The sequence below is a fragment of the Triticum dicoccoides genome, chromosome 1B (assembly GCF_002162155.2).
Source record: "Triticum dicoccoides isolate Atlit2015 ecotype Zavitan chromosome 1B, WEW_v2.0, whole genome shotgun sequence".
In the NCBI taxonomy this organism is placed as follows: domain Eukaryota; kingdom Viridiplantae; phylum Streptophyta; class Magnoliopsida; order Poales; family Poaceae; genus Triticum; species Triticum dicoccoides.
This window is the reverse complement of record NC_041381.1, coordinates 590,953,698-590,960,918: the sequence shown is the minus strand read 5'-3', so window position 1 is coordinate 590,960,918 and position 7,221 is coordinate 590,953,698. Positions and strand designations below refer to the sequence as shown.

The following is a 7,221-nucleotide window of genomic DNA, read 5'->3' as shown; positions in this document are numbered from 1 at the left end:
CCTAGTGGTAACACTTGCATTGAGCTACAGAAATTGTGTCCCTGAATCCACCATGTCAGTCCACGTACTATTTCAGTACAATTGATTATATGCCCATTGGCTACCTTCACAAGCATTGGTCTCTCCAGTTTCTGTTTAGTGACAGCAATTTTGTCTAATAAGGACAGGTCCACAAAGGTACGAGTGCTGCCTGAATCTACCAAGATTAGCACCACCTTGTTTCCTACCAAAGCTCTCAGTTGAATTGTTTTGGGATGAGCAGCATCAGACAAAGCTGTAGCAGAGACAGTTGCACATTCCTCATACTTCCCTGTCACTAATGCATCCAACACTGCATCTGAAATTATCTCATGTGGATCTACCACCTCAGCTGCTTTTAACTGAGCTTTTTCTGCAACTGGTTGATCACACACATGCCCTGGCACAAAATTTTCTCCACACTTATAACACAAACCATTTGCACGCCTATACTCTTTCAGTTGTTTTGCTTCCCATAGCTCTCCAGCAGCCAACCCTGATCTGTTATCTGTCTTGTTATAAGTAGTCCCGGGAAAACTTGGTCTATTGTTCCTCTGCTGCAGTAAGAGACCCTCCTGGACAGAAGCATATTGTGCTGCTATTTGAATAGAATAAGGAATCTGAAACTCCACCGCTGATCTCAATTCCTCCTTCAACCTCATAATAAACCTGGTGACTAGGAATGTTTCACTGAGTGTAGGCTCATATAACCTCACTACATACACTAACTGCAGAAACTGCTGCTTGTACTCTTCCACTATGCCCAACTGTTTTAACATCATCAGCTCTTTCATTTTCTGCCTATCACATCCACATCAAATTCCAACAGAACAGCAGCACAAAATTGTTCCCATGTGTGAAATGCCCCTGTCTGTTTGAACGCTTGGTACCAGTGAGTTGCGTTGTCAGAGAGGTACAGAGATGCAGAAGTTACTTTGAAACTATCAGGAATGTTGTACAAGTTGAAGAACACTTCACACTTGTCCAACCAGATCCTGACCTCAGTACCATCAAAACGAGGAAAATCCATCTTCGGCATCCATTGCCTTTTGCTCGTGTTCTCCTCACTAACATGTGTCACGGGTTGCTGAAGAACAGGGGCGGTATCCGGTACCTGAATCGGGCGCGGTGGCAGCCGCCCAGGCAACCTCGGGCCTGCTCCCAGAATGCCATCTGAGACCTCCGACGAAGTTGGGGACGACGCCTCTGCAGGATCCTGCTGCTTGTGCACCTGGGCTACGTGCGTCTGGTTCTGCTGTACCAGCCCCAGCATGTCGCACGAGAGGTCGACCTTGACCTGTACCTGGTCCAGTTGCGCCGATTGCTCCAACAGCTTGGCGTTGAGGGCCTCGAGTTGCGCGCAGACCCCGTCGACGGCATCCAGCTTGTTCTGCGCGGCTCGAAGCACCGCGAATTCCTTCAGCATCCGCTCCTGTAGCGCCTTCATCTCGTCTGCGAGGAAGCGCGATTGCGGATTGGGCTTGAATGTCATCGTTGTCGCCGATTTTTCCCCAAATCAACCCACCTTAGGTCGGGAATATGCAGATCAAACCCTAAGGTGATCCGCTACCTTTGCCTCGGATTTGCCGGGTATGAATTGGGGAATTTTTTTTGCAGCGCGGCGGCGAGTCGTGGCCAAGGCTCTGATACCATACTGTCACACCCTAAGGCGGACGGGGATCATCGACGGCGAGGGAGGTAGGAAGAGGCGCAGGGCAGAGAGGGGATCGGGAGGTAGGAGAAGAAGATAAGACAAAATGAGATGCGGAATATTCTTCAATTCAAACTTGCCTCGCTTACAACGCACCCGTCGCTTATAAAGGGCGAGCCCGATACAAGACCCACGGCCCACACACACACTCCACTAGATGGCCCAGCTGTCGACAACTTCAAACTCTCTTTCTCCCGCTCTGACTCTTGATCAGCTCAATCGCCTGCAATGCACTGCTTACATTTTCTTGTTCTTGTTTTGGATGTCGATACCTAAAGTTCCTCCTGATTCAGTTAGTTGGTCCGGAGTAGTGATGTGATGTTATATGACTGCAGACAAGTCCTCGACCGGTTGAATCATTTGAACAAGTTCCTCCTGCTTCAGTTAGTCCGGTATTGAAAAGTTGTATTTCAGCATATTATAGACAATGAAGAAAGAACAATCAGTGATCTGTATGGTCTGTAATATGAAGAAACAAGAACATCCATGGTTTGAATGGCCTTCCTTTCTTAAGAAGGACATTTGTTTCGCTTCCAAAAAACAAGTGGGGTGCTGGCGCAGTTGGCTAGCGCGTAAGTCTCATAGCTGAAACGTGAGCAATCCTGAGGTCGAGAGTTCGAGCCTCTCTCACCCCACACACAAAAAGAGACCATCGTAGTGATGAAACGCTCAATGGCAACTTGGGTCGCCACATGGTACACCTGAATCATCAGGTGAAACCGAGCATGTCTGAACCTTGGTCTTCTTTTTTCTTGGTTCTGCCTAGCACTACAATCTCCTCCAATGTTGCAGTTCCCTGCTCTTTTGGTTCTCCTGCCCAAGCACTGATGTTCAAGCTCGCAAAAGGTTGGATTTCCACATGATATGTTGCCCTAATACATGCTGATTATGCACTGGGTTACCAACTTAAAGTTATGGATTAATGGTCTGGGAACTTGGAGGACAAATGAGAGTGCCTTCAGATGAGGGAGCATCTCATTCTCATTACGCCAGTATATATGAAGCACTTGGGCACTCTTTGGGTTCATCTTTAAGAATCCACTATGATACTCTTCCGGGCACGGTCGGCGCAAGTCCTGCATTTTTCCCTTGAGATGATCGTCGTCAGAGTGGGAGCTGTCGGTTGTTCTTGCGTGTGGCCTTCTGTTGGCATGTGCTGTCATGGTTTCTATGTAGCTGTTTGCGGGTCGGCTTCGACGATGAAGGTCTACGGTGAAGTCGGAGTCGCCCGTTCGGAGGTAGCCGGTGATGACGATGATGCTTGCGGCTGCTCGACGGATGTCTTCCCTCTTTGTAGCTCTGTGATCCCATGTCGGTGGCCAGGTTGGCCGGTGGTACCCATTTTATGTGAGTTGATTGTATCGGTTTTAGCCCGGTTTTTCGTTAATTAACTAGGCTATTCTTACTCCTTAATCAATGAAAATGGCAAGTCTTTTACCTCGTTTAAAAAAAAGAATCGAATTTTTGCTATGACCTGTGAGACATATCTATCCATGGGTGTGTACTGCTGAACCAAGGGCTCGGATTGCCATGTTGGTAGAATGTTACTGCTCTCCTTGCATCCTACCTAGGTTGCCCTGAAGCCAGGTTCATATTCACCGAAAGAAAATCCCAGGCCTCAACATTTTTCCTGTTTTGAATTGTGAGTGATGTACGTGTGTACTCTCGGTCTCGCTCATTGCTTCTAAACTCCAACTAATCTTGTGTGTGCCGTACTTATCGATACATGAACTGACAAGGTCAAAATCCCTCGTGATTCAGTTGGTCCTGCGTAGCGATGTGATACATGAACTGACAAGGTGTTGAAAAGTTGTAGTATGTCAGCATAGATAATAAATAAAGAAAGATTAACCAGTGAGATGTATGGTCCGGAACTAATCTTTGTGTTGTGTGGTTGTATGGATCGTTGTCTGGAATCTCATCTTTTCTTTAGAAAAGGAGGATTACCCCGCCTTTGTATCTGAATGATGCATGCAACCATTTTATTAATTATTTATAAAAATCTTACAGTGTAGTACATTAGGTAGTCTGAAGCCATCAACTTAGCAAAAACTGTCGGTACTCCTATCCACCCGACGAAGGGGCGCTGATAGTCCGAGCCTAATACCAAAAAGACATCGCACAAATGCCTAACATCTAAAGACAGAAGCCCCAACCAAGCCACATACTGGGTTTGGGGCACAAACTTGTCCGACGCACTCTCTGTGTCCTCGCCGCCATCTTCCTCCAATCCATCTTCAGAGCAAAAACTAATGCACCGACCTTGTCAGGCCTCTCTGTCATCGACGCCACCATGACGCCAGACAGTATCCTCCTCCCGCGCGAGCCCATCCCCGCGCATCGGACTCCGAGTCTCCACGGCGCCACGCCGCCGAGATCCGCCGCCATCACTGTGTAAGATGAATCACCGCTCCACCAAAGAAGTCGTCCTCTGTTCCCTTGAGCCTGTGTGTACCTCCATGAATGATGCCCTCCAAGGGGAAACAACACCAGAGCGCTGCCGTCATCTGATCTACTGATCTAGGATTTCCCTCGGAGGTAGCAACGAATGACCTTGAACTTCTCCACGGCGACGCCTTCAAGAAGGGAATGGCGCAGACAACGCCGCCACTGCGGGCCTTGGCAGTAGCCGATTGACCGAGATCTGTTCGAAGAAACTCCATCTCCCGTGCATGAGCCGCCGCATCCTGCGACGTCCCCGGAAGCGGGATCCCAAGATCCGCCGCCACCGGCGCCGCCACAAGGACCCACCACCTGGCCGTCAGCCCCGATGAAGGGAACGGCGCCAGGCGCGCCACCACTGTGTTCAGATCCGGCACCACGCCTCCGACCGCCCCCAATCACATCCGTGAAGGAGGACAACAAACGCACGCCCACCACCGCTTAGGGCCGCAGGACGCCGCCCGAGCCCGACCACCCGGAGGAGAACCGATCTGGGGTGGGAAACCCCAGATCCGCCGTCGGGATCCCAGCAGGCCGCCTCCCGAGCGCGCCAACTCCGCCTCCATGCCGTACGCCCAGGGGCACCGTCGCATCTCAGCTAGAGGATCCCCTTGTGAAGAAAGGAGGAGGGCCCGCCGTCCGCTGTCGGGCGGCGGGGAAGCAGGAGAGGAGGCAGGTCGAGTGCCACGGCGGCAAAAATGGTTCATCAGGAATCTTATCTTATCTGGCTGTTCATCAGGTAGCTTAACTGAACGTGAATTGGCGAGATATAGTCGAGTGCCACCGAGCATTTATACATAATCACAAAGAAACATGAGTTGTCCCTGATTTGGAATGGTCTTGTTGCTAAACAATCACAATTGGGGAGGTGGCGCTGTTGGCTAGCGCGTGAGGCGTAGGCCTCATGGTTAGCGGCGTCGAGAGTTCGAGCCTCTTCTCTCGCCCCACATAAACAGACCTTGTATTGATGAAACGCTTGGTGACAACACATCTGATTCATCAGGTGAAATGAGCAACTCTGAACCTGACCTTATTTTCTTTTTTTTTTCTTCAGCCTTCCTCCAGATAATGAAGCGCTTGGATGGATGGCTGCATTTTTCTTGGACAAAGCGATGCTTGCAGCAGTAAGAAATCTAGTGCTCGATTGATTTGAAGCTTTATATACCAGTAAAACAAGTGCTAGTTCTGTTGTGCTAATTGTTTGTTATTAACATCTGAAGCTCATTTTTTGTTTTCTGAACATGTACAGAAAAAAAGGCACCAGAAGCCAAGCTTTAACGGTGAAAAAAAAAACCCATCTGCGCAGTATGATCATGGTGCAGGCAGCCAGATTTGAGATCGATCCTCCCGAGGTGATCGGCCACTACCTTACCGAGTTCTCCATCAGCTACAAGCATGGAAGCGTTTCATAATTATTTCGGGGACCCGTTTTTGTCTGTTTTCTCTCAAGCGGAACTTGCAGTGGTTATGCCTGACGCCCGCCTAGGGTGCATAGTTGCTTCCTTGAGGAGTCTAGTTGGTTGCCTGATGCTCGGCCAGGCGATCGCCGCAGCAAGCAGCGGGGGGCCCTTGGCTACCATCGGAGCCAGAACCCAGAACCAAGACCTGGAAGCAACCTGTCTGAGCGGATGTCGGCGGAGCGCACCTGGCTGAACAACGACCTGCTGGGGTGGATCCTGCTGGCTGCCGTCGGCCTCGTCTTGCCCTTCTACACCGTCTACTCCTCCATGTCCATCCTCGACGACGACGACGACCAGTCCGGCGCCGGCGGCGTTACGCTCTGAAGTCTGAACATCACGATCTTGCTATCACGCACACATGGGTGAATGCGAGTTGCTGATTATGGTTATGAATTACAATTAGAGGAAAACTGAAGAGGCAGCTAGGTGGCTGTACATGACACAGTAAATCGCTACAGTAGTTGCACTTTGCTGAGCTGAATAGGCCTCAGAACATGAGCCGTAAGGAACAATCCGTGATTTTCAATGGTCCTGTTGCTTTTTAACAAGGATGTTTGTTTCCCTTCCAACACAATAATTGGGGTGGTGGCGCAGTAGGCTAGCGCGTAGGTCTCATAGCTGAAAACGTGAGCGATCCTGAGGTCGAGAGTTCGAGCCTCTCTCACCCCATATTGAAAAAAGACCTTGTATTGATGAAGCGCTCAGTGGCAACTTGGGTCGCCATATGTACACCTGAATCATCAGGTGAACCGAGCATGTCTGAACTTGGTCTGCTTTTTTCTTTTCTTTTTTTGCTGTTACGTGCCTCCTCCGTCTTGCTGTTTAAGCTCATCCTACTCGCCAGATGATGTGTTTCCCCAGTGAGCAACTACCGCACTGTTTCAGCAAGTCAGCATGTAATCCTCTGTAACTACCGAACTACATGTTCTGTCAAGGGTTGGCGTGCTGCCGTGGTCTATACAACTAGTCCTAGGTAGCCATGGTCTGAACCAATCATGAGTAATATTTGCTCTACCTGAGCTGAGCATCTCCAACTACAAATGATGCATCTGTACATACGAGCGTATACTTATGTATTTTTCCAGAAAAAAAGAAAGAAAAATAATCGAGCTTACGAGTACAGTTGCTCTACCACAATACTAGTGTCACAATGTGTTGCTGCCATAGCAGGCCCTTTTACCTGAACGTGAGGTCGAGTCTCAAACCATGACATTCTTAGTGATGAACCGCTCAGCAAAACTGAATCATAAATAACAAAAATTACAAACGTACAAAGGCAACCATCTATTGTACACAACCACTAGTAGAAAAGAGGGCTTTGGTCCACCCCGGTTTAGCCCATTAGTCCCGGTTCAGTCCAGAACCGGGACTAATGATGGCATTAGTCCCGGTTCGTGCACCCAGGGGCCACGTGGGTAATTTGTCCCGGTTCGTTTGGACCTTTTAGTCCCGGTTGGTGCCACGAATCGGGACTAAAGGGTGCGATGCCCATTAGTACCGGTTCGTGGCACCAACCGGGACTAACCTTTAGTCCCGGTTCAAGCCACCAACCGGTACTAATGGGGTTTGAGGCATTAGTACCGGTTCATG

At 49.4% G+C, this 7,221-nt stretch overlaps 1 non-coding gene across 1 annotated transcript; it reads left to right on the top strand.

The window, feature by feature from the left end:
- The first annotated feature begins 6,210 nt into the window (after positions 1-6,210).
- TRNAM-CAU lies at positions 6,211-6,300 on the top strand. Its single transcript is given in 2 exon segments — positions 6,211-6,248; positions 6,265-6,300. It is a non-coding gene; the product is annotated as a tRNA-Met (tRNA).
- Positions 6,301-7,221: the final 921 nt, after the last annotated feature.